The 22,012-nt window shown below is 36.9% G+C and overlaps 1 protein-coding gene across 1 annotated transcript in view; it reads right to left on the reverse strand.

The window, feature by feature from the left end:
* The window catches only part of tiam1a (TIAM Rac1 associated GEF 1a), a 51,852-nt gene extending 41,817 nt beyond the window's left edge, over positions 1 to 10,035 (reverse strand). Inside the window, exon 1 of the mRNA XM_059539781.1 lies at positions 9,822 to 10,035. The gene's annotated coding sequence lies outside the window, so the exon portion shown is untranslated. The remainder of the gene's footprint in view (positions 1 to 9,821) is intronic.
* Positions 10,036 to 22,012: the final 11,977 nt, after the last annotated feature.

Raw genomic sequence — 22,012 nt, forward strand, 5'->3', positions numbered from 1 at the left:
CTATTCAATTAAAGTCGCCTATATGCTATATGATGGGAATATAGTGACTGTTATTTACAAAATTCAGTTTGAATGAGCCATTTTCAAATGCATTTTAATACACCTGACCACACATTCCATATTAATGCGAGCTGCTATGTTGCTTGGCATCAGTAAACAGTATTAACAGAACATCTGTGTTTTATAATCCTTTTGCAGGTGCTGACATTTTCTACAAAGCAGCAAGCCACTTGAGACCATGTGTTACAGTGGTTTTACCTCCACTTCATAACATCACCGCTTACCCACAGTGAAATATCACTGTAACACATGGCCTCTCGTGGCATTTTGCTTCATTTTTTCAGGTGTGTGTGAGATTCATCATTATGGTCACACTCATGTCTATATTCTGATTCCACACCAGCACACAATTCATCGCCATCATCCTAATTCATCTAGATGCACCAGTCATTATCAGGTTAGAGGCAGTGAAGTTAGGGGAAATGGAGTGTAAATGGGGCTAATTTGTGTCCGTTGTCTGGGGAAAATGGAGTGATGACATGCAGGAAGGGAAGAGGAGGAGGAGGGCTGCAGATGGGTCCTCTCACTGATCAGAGGGGAGAAATGTTGGCTGAAGGGCTCACAAATTACACACTTCCAATGACACGCTTGAACAAAGAGTGCCAGTCTGGGGGAAAGAGAGAGAGAGAGGGAGAAATCGAGAGGGCAAGAGACAAAAGGATGAATGTGGATGAGCATGTCTGATTCTGCTGAGTTTTCTTTTCTTATTCAAAGCTAAAATATCAAAATAGAAAGAGACCATTTTTAAAATGTATGTTGAGGGCATCCTGGGAAAAGCCCTAATATGTTCTTCAACTCTAATATATATAATAAAATAATTATGAGGCATATCAGACATCATAAATGTCCAAGGCATTTTGTACAGCCATATATATATATATATATATATATATATATATATATATATATATATATATATATATATATATATATATATATATATATATATATATTGTGCCAGACTATCAGTGTTTCCTACAAAAGTGAATTTCCCATAATTCATTATATGGGGAAAGAGAGAGCGAAAATAGTGAATTTGTTCACAGCTGCAGATACTTATGTGTGATTTTACATACACTTCATGAACTGATTAACAAAAAAAAATCTACTTCAGATCCGATCATTGAGACTGATGCACATTACTCAAATTCTCACATTTCTCACTGCAACATGATAAAAAATAAGGTAAAAAAAAATACAAATACTAAATAAAAGTTTGTAACGTAATGAAAAAAAAATTAAAAAAAATAAATAACTAAAACAATAAAATAAAATGATTCACTACAATATATAAAAAATCATTTTTTTCAGATTTCTACTACATCCAAAAAATGCATTAGGTGTGTAAAGTTGCATCAGGGGGGAAAAATTTGTCTGAATAAACCAGATGTTTTTTATTACAGAAAGAGTACTATGGTCAGATTCAAGCCTGCATTTACTCTATAAGCACCACAGTGCAACATACTTAGTAATTCGCTGACTGAAAGGCCAAGACACCAAAGTCATATCTCAGAGTGATATGTCCAGTCTCTAGGTCCATGGCAAGCTCAGGCTGAACTAATTCTCAGCACACACATGGGTATCTTGTTTCAAGTGTTGTGTGAGAGAATGGCCACTAATGCTGGCAGTTCACACATCCAGAACGAGCACACATACTCATAGCTTTGGGATTCCTGCTGCTGACGGTGAATGAGAGGTAGGATAAGACTATGGCTCGAAGCCAACAGCTCTTCTCGTCTGGCAGGAAGCCCCAGTGGAAAGGAAAAGAGGGGTGGAGGAGGCACTGAAAGGCACACACAAGGTGCTCTAAAGCCCCTTCTCAGCACACCTGAGACCAATGGACAGAAACTTCCACAGCTGATGAAAACAACCTACAAGCCCTGACAGGTCTGGAGAGAGGAAATAAGTGTGTTCATAAGGCCTCAAGCCATCTTTTAGGACCTTAAGAGGCTTCATTTGGAAAGGAGGGGTAATCTTGAGTGCAGGGGTTCCGTAATTCTCTCATTCTGCCACTCTCTTATTCTCTAGCTTCATTTTTTTGCACCTACGTCAACAAGCAGAACCTCACAAACAAAGTGCCCCTTCAAGAAATGAAGGGAGAGAAAAAAAAGGGCAGGGAGTTGAAAGACTTGAGCTTTTGCTTTGGGCCCTGAAAGGACAGGAATGTCACACGCAAACAGAAGACAGACAGAAAAACAACAAAAGCAAAGACAGAATAAAAGCTCTTTAGAAGAATAGCTTTCCGACTATTCATTCATTTCTTTCTTTTTTCAATTTATGTCTCACGCTATAATTTTAAAGTCAAATTAAAAGTCAGAGGCTAACCAGTAGTGCTGGATAAAGCCAAGAGAGATCTGATCAAAACAAAACAAAAAACAAAACAAAAGCACAAAATATTAGTTAATTGCATAAGGTAAGATTTAATTTTGCAATAAAATGTAAGATATAAAAATGAAATAAAATAAATCCTAACAAAAAAAATTATTCTTTATACCTTATATTGTATATTCGTATTGTTTGAATGCAATATATAGAAAATGCGGTTATTTTTGCTACATTGTTCAATTCTCTTTTACAAAAAGTAGAACTAACTTTAGAGGAACTGACCAAGCCCTCCATGAATGTATACTGGTTTGTGGTTATGGGTGAAAAAAAGCTAGATCTCAGTGCTGGATGATTTCTACACGGTTGGAAGGCAATTCATCTTATCTCTTCATCATGATATTTTGTGTGTGTGTGTGTGTGTGTGTGTGTGTGTGTGTGTGTGTGTGTGCTAGTGAGACTCAGCCTTTTACCACAAAGACACAATAGAGCTATTTCTGAAGCACATGCACACCATCATCCAAACCACTACAGATCAATACCCCATTACCACATCAGTGCCAGACACTATTTAGGCTCAATTCAGAACGAGACTTACTGCTGCTGACCAACCTGTCCTTTAAAATCCACCTCCATCTCACACATGTCCTGCCAGCACACAGCCAAAAAAAAAACACTCACACTCACATATCCAACCATATACACTGTAGATCTCACTTTCTCCCCCTCAGTAGGCTGTCATGTCCTACAGAAGGTGTCTCATCAAAGTGCGTCAGCAGTGAACACACTTTACCAGACTGTTAAAGAGAAGGCTGCTCATTCTGCCAAAATCCTTCAATTCATGAAACAGAAGTTTGCAATGATAGGATCGTATCTAAGCATTTAATATACACCAGAAGCACTACTGTATAATATTGAAAAACACAAATGTCCTTTCCCAGTCCACATAAATTACTTACAAAAATTAGTCATTTAGATATTGCTATAATACTAATGCCCTATCTAGGAGAACATTAACATATGAACTCTTCTTCTATTCAGTTTGTATCGCCTTCATTTACATGCTTGTTTTCACTTTTGCTTTAATTCTCGGACACTAACTCTTTTGCTAAACTGAACCTCCATGTTGAATCGGGCAAACTTCTGCTGACGTGAGCCTGATGAGAGCCGATGTGTGTAACACACCTAAAAAATTAGCCCGACAGATGCTCACCGACGGCAGCTGATGACTGACCGTGGGCTTGGCGTGTCTTGGGCTTAAACAACTGATCCTCTCAAATGAGCATCTATAAAAAACAAAAAGGCCCCAAAACAGAGCCTTGAGGTATGCCGCAAGTGATAATGAGTCACAACCTACTATTTCTACTTTGGTTCACTAATCTTTTGGTCATAAGTGAACATCATGGAGGGGTTGGGGGGGGGGGGGTTAAATTCTATGGCAGAATATATAGAATTAGTTATAGTTCTAGTCCAGTTGAAAATAAATATTAAAGCCAGGATTCAGAGATTGCATCTGTGATATTTTTAACGTCACATTGCCTGGAGGATCCTTACACCATCAAGCTAACAAAGAGAAAATGTGTGTCTCACTTCGAAGAGTGTAATCTTCCTCGAACGGGACCACAATGCCCCAGGCAGCAAGTGTATGACTTTATATTATTGTAACCCTGCTGTATGTAAAAGCCACAGTGAAGCTTCCCAGCCTGTGCATTTGTGCTGCATAGAGCTGGAATCACAGAAAAAGCTTTTGCTGAAAGCAAGAGGCTGCTTTTATCCACATAACCTCTCATTTTTGCCAAACAAGTGGAAGAAGCTCAACAAAACCTGCACCCGCATGCCACAAGGCACGAATGAAGACACTCAGGTCTCTGCTTAAAAGAAAGCTAATTTGGAAAGTAAAATAGACCAGCATGCAACAGCAGTATCTCCTTTCAGACCGAGATCAGATCTCTTCCAGGTCAGTGGAGGATATTGAGAGAGCCTATCTTTTCTCGCTGATAACCTGTGCTGAAAGGGAGTCTCTTTTGTGCTTATACTGAAAGGATGTTAGTCACAAACAGAGATGGAAACTAAGTGGATTAAGCAGCATTAAAGTGATAGTTCATCTAAAAATTATGTCATCATTTACATGGAACACCTTTTGATACAGTAAAAGTTAATAAAGTCCAGAGATGTCAAGATCCAAACTGACTAGAAAAATAAAACTGCAAAAGTATCATAAAAGTGGTCTTCTTAAAGCTTTTGGTGAGATCTTCCTTTGTGATCTCCAGAAGAAAGAAAGTCATACAGGTTTGAAATAACATGAGGATAGGTAAATGATGATGAACTGTCCTTTCAAGAACTGAGTGTCTCTTTCCTTTGAGACTCTCAGACTCACACAAATTTACCTGAGCATAAAAGTTCAAGTGGTTAATTCCCAACCCCCCCCCCCCCCCCCCCCAGCCCTCTTTTTATTCTCCATATGTATTTTTTAAACATTATTCTTGTCAATAGTCTCACTAAAGTCATTAAGTGAATGAGTAAGTAATCTGTGGTTTGCCTGCAGCTGTGTGGCCCGTCTCAACAGGCTTGCGGTCCTAAGATCTTTGAAGATTAAAGAAATGTGTCTGATCAAGGCCTTTGTTGTGACAGGTAAATTTAAATGGTTAAACGGTGGTGGATTTTCCTCAATATATAGTTGTTTGTCTTAAAGATGCTTGATATAGGTGTTAACAGTCCATTATCAACTTCCTGCACCCCGCTCTCTCACACAAAGATCACCATACTAGAGTTTAAACACACACATGGACGTACTTCCAGTTCCTATATCCAAACTTGCACCGCCACTTTGTTTTTCTTTTGGTTTTGCAGGAATCACTTCCTTATGGAATGGGACTTCTAAAACAGTGCATTTGTGTGTGAGTCTTCCTGCCATGGGGTTATAAATGTAATTTCTCTGGTTCTAAAGGATTTAGACCAGAAGAGATGCTTCTTGTATCTTTATAAAAAAGCATGAGATATACAAACGTCAGAAAGACCATTTACACACACCCTTAATTTAAGCATTTATTAAAAATTACAGTACTTAGAGGGAAAAAAAATACTTCACTCAATAATGTTCTATTGCTCTCCAGCCTTTTATAGAAGTTAAAGGTAAAAGGTCAGATATTGTGACCTTATAGGAAATATGGTAACATCATTAATGTTTTGTTTTCTTCTTGGACATTTTTAGAAACCTACACTGCCCACACACACACAGAATTAGTGAAATAAAGCCACAAATGTACAACCCGAATTCCGGAAAAGTTGGGACATTTTTTTAATTTTAATAAAATGAAAACTAAAAGACTTTCAAATCACATGAGCCAATATTTTATTCACAATAGAACATAGATAACATAGCAAATGTTTAAACTGAGAAAGTTTACAATTTTATGCACAAAATGAGCTCATTTCAATTTTGATTTCTGCTACAGGTCTCAAAATAGTTGGGACGGGGCATGTTTACCATGGTGTAGCATCTCCTTTTCTTTTCAAAACAGTTTGAAGACGTCTGGGCATTGAGGCTATGAGTTGCTGGAGTTTTGCTGTTGGAATTTGGTCCCATTCTTGCCTTATATAGATTTCCAGCTGCTGAAGAGTTCGTGGTCATCTTTGACGTATTTTTAGTTTAATGATGCGCCAAATGTTCTCTATAGGTGAAAGATCTGGACTGCAGGCAGGCCAGGTTAGCACCCGGACTCTTCTACGACGAAGCCATGCTGTTGTTATAGCTGCAGTATGTGGTTTTGCATTGTCCTGCTGAAATAAACAAGGCCTTCCCTGAAATAGACGTTGTTTGGAGGGAAGCATATGTTGCTCTAAAACCTTTATATACCTTTCAGCATTCACAGAGCCTTCCAAAACATGCAAGCTGCCCATACCGTATGCACTTATGCACCCCCATACCATCAGAGATGCTGGCTTTTGAACTGAACGCTGATAACATGCTGGAAGGTCTCCCTCCTCTTTAGCCCGGAGGACACGGCGTCCGTGATTTCCAACAAGAATGTCAAATTTGGACTCGTCTGACCATAAAACACTATTCCACTTTGAAATAGTCCATTTTAAATGAGCCTTGGCCCACAGGACACGACGGCGCTTTTGGACCATGTTCACATATGACTTCCTTTTTGCATGATAGAGCTTTAGTTGGCATCTGCTGATGGCACGGCGGATTGTGTTTACCAACAGTGGTTTCCGAAAGTATTCCTGGGCCCATTTAGTAATGTCATTGACACAATCATGCCGATGAGTGATGCAGTGTCGTCTGAGAGCCCGAAGACCATGGGCATCCAATAAAGGTCTCCGGCCTTGTCCCTTACGCACAGAGATTTCTCCAGTTTCTCTGAATCTTTTGATGATGTTATGCACTGTAGATGATGAGATTTGCAAAGCCTTTGCAATTTGACGTTGAGGAACATTGTTTTTAAAGTTTTCCACAATTTTTTTATGCAGTCTTTCACAGATTGGAGAGCCTCTGCCCATCTTTACTTCTGAGAGACTCAGCTTCTCTAAGACAAAGCTTTTATAGCTAATCATGTTACAGACCTGATATCAATTAACTTAATTAATCACTAGATGTTCTCCCAGCTGAATCTTTTCAAAACTGCTTGCTTTTTTAGCCATTTGTTGCCCCCGTGCCAACTTTTTTGAGACCTGTAGCAGGCATTAAATTTTAAATGAGCTAATTAAGTGGATAAAAGTGTAAAATTTCTCAGTTTAAACATTTGCTACGTTATCTATGTTCTATTGTGAATAAAATATTGGCTCATGTGATTTGAAATTCCTTTGGTTTTCATTTTATTAAAATTTAAAAAACGTCCCAACTTTTCCGGAATCCGGGTTGTATGTTGTATGTCTACGCTTAAACAACCAGTCAAGTGCTAATATTGAAAGAGGAGGACACGCTGAATGAATGGAGGACACGCTGCATTAAGAAACAGACATTAGAAAGAGACAACGGGGAATATCTGTCAGGTCTCGCACATACACATCTAACACAAGGATTATAATATCTCATACAATACAGACTATTCCTTATGGGTTTACAGAGGACACAACATCACAGATAATCCATAATGGTTATGCATTTCTTGTTTGATTCTTTCTGTCATTTGGTTTCTAGGTTATATGTATTCATGAGCTGTCAGTGAGAACAATGACTGTGTGTGTTTGATCGCAGCACGAAAAAAAAACAGTATGAAACTACTTTATAGTATCTGTAACAAGTTTAGAGATAAATGCCTTGAAAAAAACTCTCAAAACAATTTCTTAACCTATTTAAAAAAGAACAAATGCAGGTGCAATAGAAACCAGTCAAAGTTAACTTAATGCCTTTGTCTATTTGCTGAAAGTTTAATTGTTTGTTGTTTTCCACTTTTGATTAATGTAATGCATCCTTGCTAAATAAAAAAGTATTTTCTTTCCAAACAAAAAAACAAAAAATCTTACTCAAACTTTTAAATTGTAGTGCTCTCCCTCCCTCCCTCCTTTTTTTGTTCAGACACTTTTATGAAGACCAAACCTCGCCTTTCTCTCTTTATCTCCTCATCTCTAGCTAATCATTAGCTTTGTTAATGTATACTTTAAACATGCTGTGGCAGTGCTGTGACCCATTTAAACTGTATTTCCTACCCCCCACACACATATAGCTTATCTACCCCCCACGTTTCATGCTGATGCCCTCTGCTTCAGTGGGGCAGAAGGAGGAAGAAAAGCCTGGAGGGTCACAGTGAAACCATTCTGTTACTTAGTTCCACTTAACACACTTACAGAGCAAAGCAGAACAACATGATTGCCTTCCTAAGCCTTCATATACATACACAAACACACAAATACAGTATTAGACCAATAAAGTGTTTAAAATACAAGCACATGGATACTGACATGCTTGAACACACGTGTCCCATTTCACTTAAATAACCAGCAACTACCCCAAGGTCTGCAATTCCCAGAGAATCTCCTGTATTTTAAATTTCTTATGCCTAGTATTTGAGGAACAATCCTGTCTGCTACTTATTGACCCAAACTACTGGGCTCGGAAATCAATTTGACTGTGTGAGAGCCCCCTTTAAAGGAAAGAGTGTGTTAATTGAGTCAAATCCATAGATTAAACAGCGTCTGATCGGAGCAAGACAGACGCGCATGATAAAGTCAAGATATGAGCTCTTAGAAGAAACAGATATTCTCTGTCCAGTCTGTTTCTGAGAGGGACGTCAGTGATACGATGTTGTAGGAAGAGAGTGGTTCATTGTTTGCTCCTAGACTGAAGTATGCAGGAGTCTTTGTTTGGCCAATCTGAGTTCCTCCACAGTGCACTCTACGGTAATTCATTCATAAAGCCACTACACTGATGGAAGACCTCAGGAGACCAAGGAATCTGGCACCCCGTGTGCCATTTCTGTCTGACACTGAACAGCTGAGACCTGCAACAGTGACCCCCTGAGCCCAGACAGATCAGTATAAATATTAGTGGTCCACTGCATCTAGGTCTTCCCTTCAGGTTTGATTGTCTCTTTACCTTCCTTAAAAACATTTTAGGTGTCTATATACAGTATGTCATCTTTTATCTTATTTGTATTTCACTTTGCTGTCTGTTCTCTTTTGTATCTTTTCTCAGCATCGCAGCTCAGTTGGTTTTTCAGTCTTCTCATCACAATAAATCACTGTAACTGTAGACCACACACACACACACACACACACACACACACACACACACACACACACACACACACACACACACTCACTCCTACACAAAACACACACTGAACTATCCGGGAGCTGCTCTGGTGGTTTACAGTAAAACTTTTAAATGAGGCACATTATTCATGAGATAACACAGAAGAACTTAAACAGGCTGCAAAACACTTCAGACAGACTCTTACACACAGATCTGTTGACAGAATTGCAAATACAATATATTCTGTAAAAGTATGTTGTCACTTAAGATTTCTACTTACAAAAAATATTAATACTGCAGGCAATTTGTGACAGAACAGCAAAAATATAGAGCAAACTTGGGAGATTTACTGCGTACAGTGAGAAAATTCACACGCACACACAAAGGCAGCATGTGAGAGAGAATACCCTGATGGATCCTCCTCCTTAGCTTACAAGCATTTCTATCTAGATGAGGGGTTTTTATGACCACAGAACTGTTTGTTTTTGAGACCTCTCAAAACAAACCACACAAACACACCTAAATACACTCGGCATATTGATTGTCCAACAAAGGCACACAAGACAGACTTTTAAAGCCTCAAAGGCAAGTAAACCTTATCAACCAAGCAGTGTGGTATTTATCACTGTCATCCGTCCACTCGATCACAGTCCCAGGGGACCCAGAGAAAGTCCAAAGGACAGACATAAATGTCCAGACAGTAAAACAGCATGGAAATACAGTTGGTTGTGTGGCATACCTCAGAGGTAAATCCTAGGTCCGTTTTTGTTCCTTAGTAAAGTATCTAAACATCAGGAGTTTGAATGTCTTCTAGCTCAGTTCATACAGGTAATGTCTCCTCCAAGTACTGGCTGTAATCCTGCACGTCTCTGTGTCTCTTGTCTATCACAACTCCACAACACACTGTGAGGATGAGTCTGTCCGCTGAGATCGCAGAAAGGGGTGTGTGTGCACTCTCTACAGCTCTCTTTCTCACCCATTTGCACAACCCTCCCCGTTTCTCCATTTGCTTCTCCTCCCCCTCTCCTTCTCACCTCCCCCCTCGCTCTTCCCCCTCTCCTTCTCTCTTTCATTTCACCTCCTCTGGATCAACAGTCTCTGCCAACACGCAGCCCGGATCTTTTGCCCCTAAGGTTTGAGACACCCCCCGTTTCCTTTTAAATTGCTTGCCTGTGAGCCCCTAAGATAACATACTTGTGTACACAAGACCCACACAAGAACATATACACATAATACCACAACATAATACATGTATGTCATGCAGTTAAATTATTTTACTATAAAGTATAAAAAAAAAAAAACTTTCAAATTATTGTTAAAAAAGTTGTGGTATTATGTATGTAAAATAAATAAAAATGCATTATATTTATATATATATATATATATATATATATATATATTTGTGTGTGTGTGTGTGTGTGTGTGTGTGTGTGTTATGTTGTGGTATAATAAGAGTAGAATTATATAAAATAGTAAACTAAAAAGGTATACACATTATGTTGTGGTATTATCTGAAAGATAAAAAAAGAAAAGAAAGAATAAAAGAAATTAAAAGAAAAGAAAAAATGTCAAAAAAAGTCAAACATTTTTTAAATATTGTTTCATTTGTTTTAGTACAGCTTAGTATAAAATCAAAGGTTAAAGTTGTAAATTATAATGCAACTTGTTTTTTATGTATGTGTACTGATACTTGGGAAAGCTGTATGTGGGAAAAAAAAAGTCAGAGTATTCCCATGTCTTATCTAATGTGCAGCTATGTTTTTTTTTTTTTTTTTTTTTTTTAAGTGGTCAGATTATAAAAAGACAAGTATTTTCAATGTTGCACTGAACAATCAATACTAAGATATAGAACAATGTATTCTACTGAAAAAATGGACCTCTCACTCAAAACCTCATTTTCATTTTTGTAAAATTAAAGGTGTCTAGCCTGTCCAAAGTCCATAACACACATTACAGATCAGGCCTATAGAGAGAAACTTCCTTGTTTTCTGTAGATTTATGGCTGAAAACAGAGATGTTGTGCAATGTTGTGGGACATATCTGCCTCTAGCTAGTATATCAGTGGGAGAGGGGGGCGTGGGAAACTCTGCACTGATCCTAGTTGTGGAGATCAGGGATTTAAACCACAGCAAGCTGCTGGTAGCCGCCACTATACAAAGAAGTAGTAGTATTATTTCAGATACCCCACCGTAAACGCTGGTCAATGAGTAACTAGTGCTAAAAAAACTACTGAATAGAAAGCATAGGTGTATGCATGCATGTACATTCCTTAAATTGTTCCTCTACAGGTTGCCACAGAACCAACCCCTTCATGCTGTCGTGTCACAGTACAGAGAGAGTTTAAAGTTAAAAATGCTATTGAAGAAGCATATTTAAGTTACAAACTGGTTGTAACTCTGGTAAAGTGTCTCTGGTTCAGGCTTAAAATGAGGGCGGCGGTGTGGCCAGGATTCTCATGATTGGGAGGGACAGATTTAGAGCATTTCACACAGATCAGTGAGTATGACAAAACCTACGTCTATAGTGACGTGCTGGATGAAGGGGAGGAGAAAGAGAGTAAGAAAGAATAATATTTAAAATCAGCTACATTTTTAGACTTACATAGGCTTTACCCAGACTCATAATGTTATATATAACATATATATATATATATATATATATGTGTGTGTGTGTGTGTGTGTTTGTGTGTGTGAAAACAGACAGACACACATAGATACACTGTATAAATAAACCTCTATATAAATATTATAAATTTACTTTTATATATTCACACTTACAACTATATAGCTATTCTGATTTACATTAATATATTCAGATTCTATATAATTATTTCCTGTTTGGTGCTTCATATATATATATATATATATATATATATATATATATATATATATATATATATATTTATATATATGTCTGTGTGTGTGTGTGTGTGTGTGTGTTTACATATTGAAACTGAAAGCTTATGGCTTGAAAATACTTTAATTGTGCTTTCATGGTGCTTTTGAATTCTTTTTAATGTTTCTCTCACAGACTCTACAGTCCCGATTTATTGATAATGCATGGAGAAGAGTGACTAATATATAATAATGGGCATTACAATATACATAAGAATTTAGAGATTTTAAATGAACATGCATCTTTGCATTGCAAGACACCTGAAGGTGTGGATTCTGCTGAAATCCATCTTATAACCGCTTCAGTACTTCACCGACCGTGAGAGACGAACATGTTTGTGCAAGGAGAAGGGCGTGGAGAATTAGATGATGTCCCGTACTGCTTTTCATCACCTAAACGTCCCCTCAGAACAAAGCTGACACACCTTCATTCCTTGGGCTGCTGGTGACATCACTCAACAAACAGGCTCTAAGGAATCACAATGACGTTTGTATCTGACACACAAGAAATCAATAAAATTTAAGTTTGGTGATGAGTTACCCATAAGCACAAGTTCTTTCCTAAGCACAAATTAATTCTCCTAATCCATTGGCTGAATATCAGTCACTGCTTACTGGCCGACTGCCACACTACAGTAATACGATTACAGAAGCCATGAGCGTGTTTAGACAAGCACACAGAATAATGTGTGAGATGCTCCACCTGTATGCTGTTCTCCAGTGTCTCGCACATTGTCAGTCAGATCATAGGTCTATTATTCTCCAACCCTCTCACAAACACTCACATTCTCAAACACCTACAGTATGTAACTGCTATCACAACATCAGTACAAAGTTATTCCTGATCAAGGAAAAACATGATATACTTTATGAAATAAGATGCTATATATGTTTTTTTTTATATACCAAATCAGCATATCAGAATGATTTCTGTAGATCCCAAATGAAGTCTATAGACCCAGTAGTCTTGCTTTTGTTCATATCGCATTAAATATGTGTGTACTCTTGACTACTGTCTATTGCTTCTGCTCTATATATTTCCAACATGAGACTTACGGCTGATAACAAATCTCATTGTGTTTTCACAGACAAGTAAGCTGAAGCTTCCCGTCAGACGGTTTTAATCAGAATTCACAAACGGAGAGAAAAGAAGCTACTATAAGAAAATGCTATACACAATAGAGCAGGTAAAACTGCCATTTTCTGATCTTCACTGACTCAAACTCTGATAAAAGGTGCAGGCGGCTGAAGGGGATAGAAAAAATTACATTAAGAATCAGTTTAAGATGACTGGGGGAGATTGAGGGGGAGATTGAGAGAGTAAAAGAGAAAAATGGTGAAAGGAAAGAGGGAATGACAGAAGAATCACCAACACTTGCCTGTCCCTTTGTACAGTTGTGCATTTATTATTCATCTTTAATGTTTCTTATACTGTATACACACACAGTTAGGTCCATATATATTTGGATACAGGCACATTTTTATTTTTTTTTATCACCTGAACAAAACAGTTACAGTTAAAGTGCACAGTCTGAGCTTTAATTTGAGGACATTCCCATCAAAAATTGGAGGAAAGGTGAAGGAATAACAACTGAATTTTAATTTAATATTAAAAAGATAATAACAATATTTAAAAATAACAACAATTATAAGAAACAACATTGTGCATCATGTTTTTTTTTTATTTTAAAGTATTTCTTATTATTTTTATTAGTATATCTTGTTTTTTGTTTTATATTTTATTAATAATAATAATATTTAATTTTAACTTAAATTATACAACATAATGTTTCTTTTTTATTTTTAATATAAAAAGGTATATATAATATAAAAGAGCTTTGAGAATTTACATTTGACGAGCAGTTGTGATCTCAGACTTTTGTAAAACATCAGTGTGTGAGATCTGTGTGTCCATCTAATTCTATATCTAGTTCCACTTTCACCTTCTTTCCCGTAAGCCACACACCTGCTGACAATATCAGCTCTCTTATCTCTGACTCTGCAGTGTGAAAGTGAGGTCACACTTAAATATAGGACACATGTATATTTTATCAAGCATCTTACCATAAAACAACTCCCTGATAATCCACACACATACACAAAGCTGAAGGTTTTCTGGACTAAATGTCTCAACTAAACTGCCTGTGGACCCTCCAAACCTGTCAGTACCCTCTTACACAGACCACACACAAGGGTAGATCACGTCGTCATTTGTGCGATAAACTCCAATGCTCTGCCCGCAGCAAGGTTGGCATGGTCAGCCTGAAGCTAGAGGCCACCTGGATAAACAAATGAATAAATCATCTCAAGAACACCTGTGACTACAGCCACAGAGCGGCTACAGCGAGTCTGATTCACAGAACGAATTCTAAAAACAGAAACAACTTATTAAAAGAGTTTATCATCATGGAGAACATGAAACATGACAGAAAGATGTACCATTTGGCATTTCCCCTTTTTATTTATGGGTATGACGCTGTTATATTACATAATATAGGCCTGTAAGTATTTTATTTTCAGTGGCCATTGAAAAGGGAACCTGAAATCAGTTTTTGGTTCCTTGTTAGACAGTAAGGATGAGAAAAAATATACAAACGCAAATGAATGTTTCATTCTCTGATAAAAGACAGAGTGTGACGTCCCAGGATGTGACTTATCAACTGATAAAAATGATCTGTGCAAACAAAGTCCCTCAGAACATCAAGGAAAAAAATATCTATGATATAAGAACACACAGAGAGAAGAATAAAGACTTTATCTCGTCTATGACGATTTTTGTACAAACAAACTCTCTGTGATGTATATGTATCAACATTTTGTTAAGTTTAAAGGAACATCTAATCACAGGAATTTTATTTATTTATTTATTTATTTATTTTACTTAAAATTACTATTCATATCTCAATAACAGCTTTTTATGTTGTTCTGTGTCAGACCATATCCCATATATATGGGATGTTTTTTTCCACATAAATTTATTCAAATTTGTCATCAGTAAAAACAGTAATACTGTGAAATATTATTACAATGTAAAAATAACAGTTTTCTATTGAATATACAACCCGAATTCCGGAAAAGTTGGGACGTTTTTTAAATTTTAATAAAATGAAAACTAAAGGAATTTCAAATCACATGAGCCAATATTTTATTCACAATAGAACATAGATAACGTAGCAAATGTTTAAACTGAGAAATTTTACACTTTTATCCACTTAATTAGCTCATTTAAAATTTAATGCCTGCTACAGGTCTCAAAAAAGTTGGCACGGGGGCAACAAATGGCTAAAAAAGCAAGCAGTTTTGAAAAGATTCAGCTGGGAGAACATCTAGTGATTAATTAAGTTAATTGATATCAGGTCTGTAACATGATTAGCTATAAAAGCTTTGTCTTAGAGAAGCAGAGTCTCTCAGAAGTAAAGATGGGCAGAGGCTCTCCAATCTGTGAAAGACTGCGTAAAAAAATTGTGGAAAACTTTAAAAACAATGTTCCTCAACGTCAAATTGCAAAGGCTTTGCAAATCTCATCATCTACAGTGCATAACATCATCAAAAGATTCAGAGAAACTGGAGAAATCTCTGTGCGTAAGGGACAAGGCCGGAGACCTTTATTGGATGCCCATGGTCTTCGGGCTCTCAGACGACACTGCATCACTCATCGGCATGATTGTGTCAATGACATTACTAAATGGGCCCAGGAATACTTTCAGAAACCACTGTCGGTAAACACAATCCGCCGTGCCATCAGCAGATGCCAACTAAAGCTCTATCATGCAAAAAGGAAGTCATATGTGAACATGGTCCAGAAGCGCCGTCGTGTCCTGTGGGCCAAGGCTCATTTAAAATGGACTATTTCAAAGTGGAATAGTGTTTTATGGTCAGACGAGTCCAAATTTGACATTCTTGTTGGAATTCACGGACGCCGTGTCCTCCGGGCTAAAGAGGAGGGAGACCTTCCAGCATGTTATCAGCGTTCAGTTCAAAAGCCAGCATCTCTGATGGTATGGGGGTGCATAAGTGCATACGGTATGGGCAGCTTGCATGTTTTGGAAGACTCTGTGAATGCTGAAAGGTATATAAAGGTTTTAGAGCAACATATGCTTCCCTCCAAACAACGTCTATTTCAGGGAAGGCCTTGTTTATTTCAGCAGGACAATGCAAAACCACATACTGCAGCTATAACAACAGCATGGCTTCGTCGTAGAAGAGTCCGGGTGCTAACCTGGCCTGCCTGCAGTCCAGATCTTTCACCTATAGAGAACATTTGGCGCATCATTAAACGAAAAATACATCAAAGACGACCACGAACTCTTCAGCAGCTGGAAATCTATATAAGGCCAGAATGGGACCAAATTCCAACAGCAAAACTCCAGCAACTCATAGCCTCAATGCCCAGACGTCTTCAAACTGTTTTGAAAAGAAAAGGAGATGCTACACCATGGTAAACATGCCCCATCCCAACTATTTTGAGACCTGTAGCAGAAATCAAAATTGAAATGAGCTCATTTTGTGCATAAAATTGTAAACTTTCTCAGTTTAAACATTTGCTATGTTATCTATGTTCTATTGTGAATAAAATTATTGTGATTTCTTAAAAAAAAAAAAAAGAATAATAATAATAATAATAACATAAAATAATAAAATTAAATTAAAGCATGTAAGCCGTTAGATCAAAATATTTTAAGATCATAAGAAACAAATTCAAAGTGGAAATTCTGGGTTAATTCTGTCTAAATCTGGCAACAACAAAGACAAGACGACAACTATAGAAAGAAATAAAATTATTAACTTTCTAATATATGGTTGTGCATAATTAAGGAGTGTAGCTGAAAATGCAAGAATAATATTCATAAGCAAATTGTACATTCCCTCACATCACCGCATATTAGTTGCAACTTTATAGGCAGAGTGATTTCTCATGAATTACACAAGCTCCAGTTAAGCTCAGCAAAGCTGATGGGCATCTTCGAACCAGACATGCTAATGCAAGAACACTGCTACATTATTACATCTGACAGTAAGCTAAAAAAGTGGGCCAAGTCTTTTGAGAGCAGGAAACTACTGGTTTCATGGGTCTTCTTTCTCTGGGAGATGTATTATAAACTGGATGAGTGCGACAACCAACAAAGGGACAGATGGAAAGTGTGTTTAGATGTGAAAGAAGGAAAACAGAAAAACTGTGGAGGATGAAAAATGTAATTCACGGAGAGGACAGACATAGAGGTGGATAATGGAGAAGAAGGGAAGGGAGGGCAGGCAGAGAGAAAGAGACAAAAAAGGAGAGAGAGGTGCGGAGGTGACCCGGGCTGCACTCATTAGGCTGGATGCCCAGACGGAGTGTCCAAGTGCTGAGATTCTCTCCAATTTACATCAAAGCCCCTGGGACACAAGTCCAGACACCAAACGGAGTCAAACGTTCAAGTGATGCAGAAAAAGTGAGGTCTGGCCAACTGGGGTTGGGAAAAAATTCATTACGAAAACACACACGCCAAGATGGGCTTGTGGGACTTGACCAAACAACATCACAGAGCAATTTCTGTTCTAAAATTGAAAAATGCAAATCTAATCAAAATGAATATGAGGGCCCGGTCGACTTTGAATGAGGTCTTCGGTGTGACGTCTTTTAATCTGTGGGAAATGTTGTGTGTACGCTCCCTATCTGCTTGATGTAGGAGTCTTGTAATTTGCACGCTGACAGCTCACTGCCTGACGGATGGATTACGGAATTTTATATGGAATATTCTGTAATTAGAGGGTTCTGTATACTGTAAGAAAAGAAAAAAATGTCCTGGATGAAAATAAACAGTACTTTTCCGTTACTATTAAATAATAGTTGTACAAAATAGTGGTGAAAAGTGACAATTAAGGCATTTCTAATGTTACAAAACACCAAAAAAAAGCTGCAAATCAGCATATTGGAATGTTTTTTTAGGATCATGTGACACTGAAGACTGCAGTAACGATGCTGGAAATTCAGCTTCGCAATCACAAGAATAAATTACATTTTAAAATAGAAAACAGTTATTTTAAATTATAATAATAAATCCAATATTAAAATTTTTACTGTATTTTCAATTAAATAAATGCAGCCTTGGTGAGTATAAAATACTTATTTTAAAAACATTTAAAACATCTTTGACCAAAACTTTTGAAGTGTAATGAATAAAATAAACCATGGTCTTAAATACAGTACCATTTCCATGTACATATTCATAAATGAAGACCAACATAACAGGTGATAAGTCAGACCAAGCAGTAAATAAAGCGAACTTGAATGAATACATAAACATGTAAATTCAGTCTGTGATTCATAGAGGCTGAATCAATCTTCAAAACAGCATTGACAGCCAACACTGCTTCAGATATTTAGAATTTTGGTTAGTCACGGAATATCAGTGAATTCTGTAACTGAATAACTAAGGGCCCGAAACATTATATTAATAATAGTCACATATCTGCCTGCTGCACAATATAAACGCTTCTTCACTCCTGAATCACTCTGAGAGATGATAACACAAAACGCTCATCTGAGAGTATACAGAATCTTCCAGTGACAAAATATCAGTGTGACTGGGCAGTCAGAGAGAGTATGCTCTGTATTAAAATGAAGTATAACAGCTGAATCAGGTGGTGAATTAAAAGTGGTGTCATTTACCAGGATAAGCAATAAATCTGGGGCTGCTGGTGTTATGAATGTGATATGGGCAGTGTATCACAATGTCTAAATGTCTAAATGATAAATGATGATTGACTTTTTTTTTGAGTAATTCTGTCCCCAGAATTATAGCTAGTACCAAAACAAGCATACAAAATAAACTTTTGGACCCACAAGCCTTATCTACAGTTGCTTTTGCAGATTTATCTGATCTGCCTTTGAAATCAGGCTGGTGATGAAACAGAGCACTTGTAACTTAAGTAGAATCTATCCAAGAGTCTAGCCTGCAAAGACTGTACATTAATCCAAATATCTTTCTCATCGTCTTTCATCATTGTTACTGGAACACAGCACAATAGCTCTGCTCTAGTTTCATGCCTGTACAACACAAAACACAAATACAAGTGCTCAGAGATATAGAGCATGCAAATCAAAAGCGATGCGGCTGTGTTAGAGCAGTCCGCCCCTGGCGTCTCTCTCACTTCCTTTTTCTCTGCTGTCCTCACTCTCTCCTTCTTTTATTCAATACTGTGAATCTCTTATTTCCAGGTCAGGCAGAAAGGATGAGATCTGTGTCTACCCACATGGAAATAACCTATATAAACATATATGTTTTAATATAGGTTTTGATATGTTTATATAGGTTATTTCCATGTGGATGGACTTTTCTTTACTGGAGTACCGAACCTCAGAGTTCGTGCAAACATCCACATCACTGTAATCAAATGTGTTCTTAAGTGCTGCTTTTACATCGCGGTATGTTTTTGTTGTGTTTATTTAGTTATTGAGAGGAAGGCGTGCAGTATATATTTGCATATTCATCCAAACACCGCTCAGCAGCCTCAGGTTCTGAGGTTAACTGAAGCTCTGTCTTCTTCTTTTGAACTGAATCAGGAAAGCTGTAATACAGTCTTGCGCTACAGCGCCACACTTGTCAAACCGCATTATTGCAGGCTCTCACATTAGGTAGATACGAGATCGAACCACTACTCAAAAACATTTGCCGACAATTTGTTTTATCGTCGACGTTGACAATAATGTCGACTAATTGTTTCAGCCCTGGTATATATATACTAAAGTCAATACGTTACAGAGAGTCATGTGCTTTCACATTTCCCAACCACTCAAAAAAATCATCTATTAATGGCGCAATAAACCGATTACACAATACTACAATGCAAAACCAAAAGCACCCCAAAACAGAAACTCAAAGAGAAATTAAAGACTTTGACTTAACACAAGGAAAACTTTAGATTTTCTTACCTGATTGGTACTTCTTGCTCTGACTGACGCCATTATGTGGCATATATACGCATATATGCACCATATATATTATCATATATGTGCATATATACTGTATATAGACAGCAAACATGTGCATATAAACTGCATATAGGTTTTATATATGCACATATATCCTCATATAGGTTCTTTCCATGTGGGTAGTTCCTCTCATATAGTTCTAGCTGTCTTTGTATTATTGGTTTCTGGATATGAAATGTGTGTTCAATTCTCACTCAAGCACACACACATTTCAGGGTTGAGCAGCAATCAGTACTGAATTATAAATGTCTTGATCTTAATGTCTTAAATCCAAATTAATGGTGCATTTATTTATTTATTTTTTTCACAACACTTTTACATGTCAGAACATTGTCTGTAATAGCAAACAGAGATAAACACTCTCACAGGCACACAAACCCACATAATACAAAGTGACTGAAATCCCATCAAAACTACTTAGAGATGCTCAAGCATCATTTTGATGAGGACAGCAGAAAAGGGGCATGAGGAGGGAGTGATGGAGAAAAGTGGGGGATTAAAACATCAGAAGGTAAAAACTCCCAGACTGATGTCCTGTCCCAAAGGAAAGAAAAAAAAAGAAAAAGAATAATCCCTCCCTTAAACGGGCAGCCTGCACTTTTACCACCCACAGAGTGCTACACACACACACACACACACACACACACACACACACACACACACACACACACACACACACAGTAGCTGAGTAAGCAAATGGTCTTACTCTTCCCAGTTAGTTTGTCCTTAAGAAACCTAAAGGTGCTGATCTAGGCCCAGACTTCAATAAATAAAGCCAGAACGACAATTTTTATAGACTAACCACAGCATTATTCTGAGATCTGAGTTTACCAACAATTTTATATTACTTTAAAATTCTATACCAGAATATTTCAGTATTTTATTTAGATATTTTGAATAAAATATCTGTATTTTACATTTTGCTGTGTGATGTTTTAATTAGCATTTAATTTTTTATTTCCTATTTTAATTTTGTATTTTATTTCATTTTATGTTATCTGATTTTTTTATTTTATTTTATTTAAATACATTTGATATTGAATTATTTCATTTTATATGTAATTTCAGAATTTTTATAAAAACAGCATTTCATAATAATTTCATTATTATTAGTATAATAATAATTATTACAACTAAACTGATAAAAAACATCTAACTGTAAGCCTATCCCAAATCATTACAATGAACTTTTAATGTTTTCAGAAATAAGCCTCTTTGCAGTGTTTTTATTGTTATTTCATGTTGTTTTATTTTAGATTTTGTTTCATTACATTTTATTCTTATTTCATTCAAAATTTTATTTATTTGCTATGTTATAGGATATGTTTGCTACTTTATGTTATTTTATGTTGTTTTATTTGTATTTTATATTTTAATTCATTTAATACTTTATATTTTTTTATTTCATTTTGTTTTATTTTATTTCTTTTTTATTTATTACACCTTGTATTTATTATATTTCAATTGATTTTATTTGATTTGATCAGGGATATGACCTAGGCCAGACTCAACAATCATCTATGCCACAGCTCTAATGATTTCAGGTTTTCTTACCCTTACCCTTGTGGGGACATTTGTTCTCTACAAAGATAGCAAATCCTGCCCGTCACACACAGAGAGCTATAAAAGTAGTAACTCCCTCTACTTCAACAGCAGACACTGCTGAAAGGTCAGCTGAGGACACTTCAAGAGACATGAATATCTTCAAATAACTAGTGATACAGTTGGCACAAATCATGAAGAATAACCTCTGTCCCTTGAGATCTGACCCGAGTATACTGGAGAATAATTTATACATCTCATGCACAAAAATCCACAGACAGACAGTCTGGAAGTGCAAATGAGTACAAATCCAATAAAGAAGACTAGCAGCTGTATTATGCAGTTAAACAAAGCTGCGTTTGCATGCTTCATTAAGATGCTGAAAGTTATCAGAGATGCAGACATCCACACAAATACACACACACATACACACACACACACAAATGTGGCTTTTTCCAATCACCCCTGCACTCTCGAAAATCCCACCCACTCTCCCGTTTGCCTCCAGGTGTTCATTTC

Source organism: Carassius carassius, chromosome 45 (genome assembly GCF_963082965.1).
Source record: "Carassius carassius chromosome 45, fCarCar2.1, whole genome shotgun sequence".
In the NCBI taxonomy this organism is placed as follows: Eukaryota; Metazoa; Chordata; class Actinopteri; order Cypriniformes; family Cyprinidae; genus Carassius; species Carassius carassius.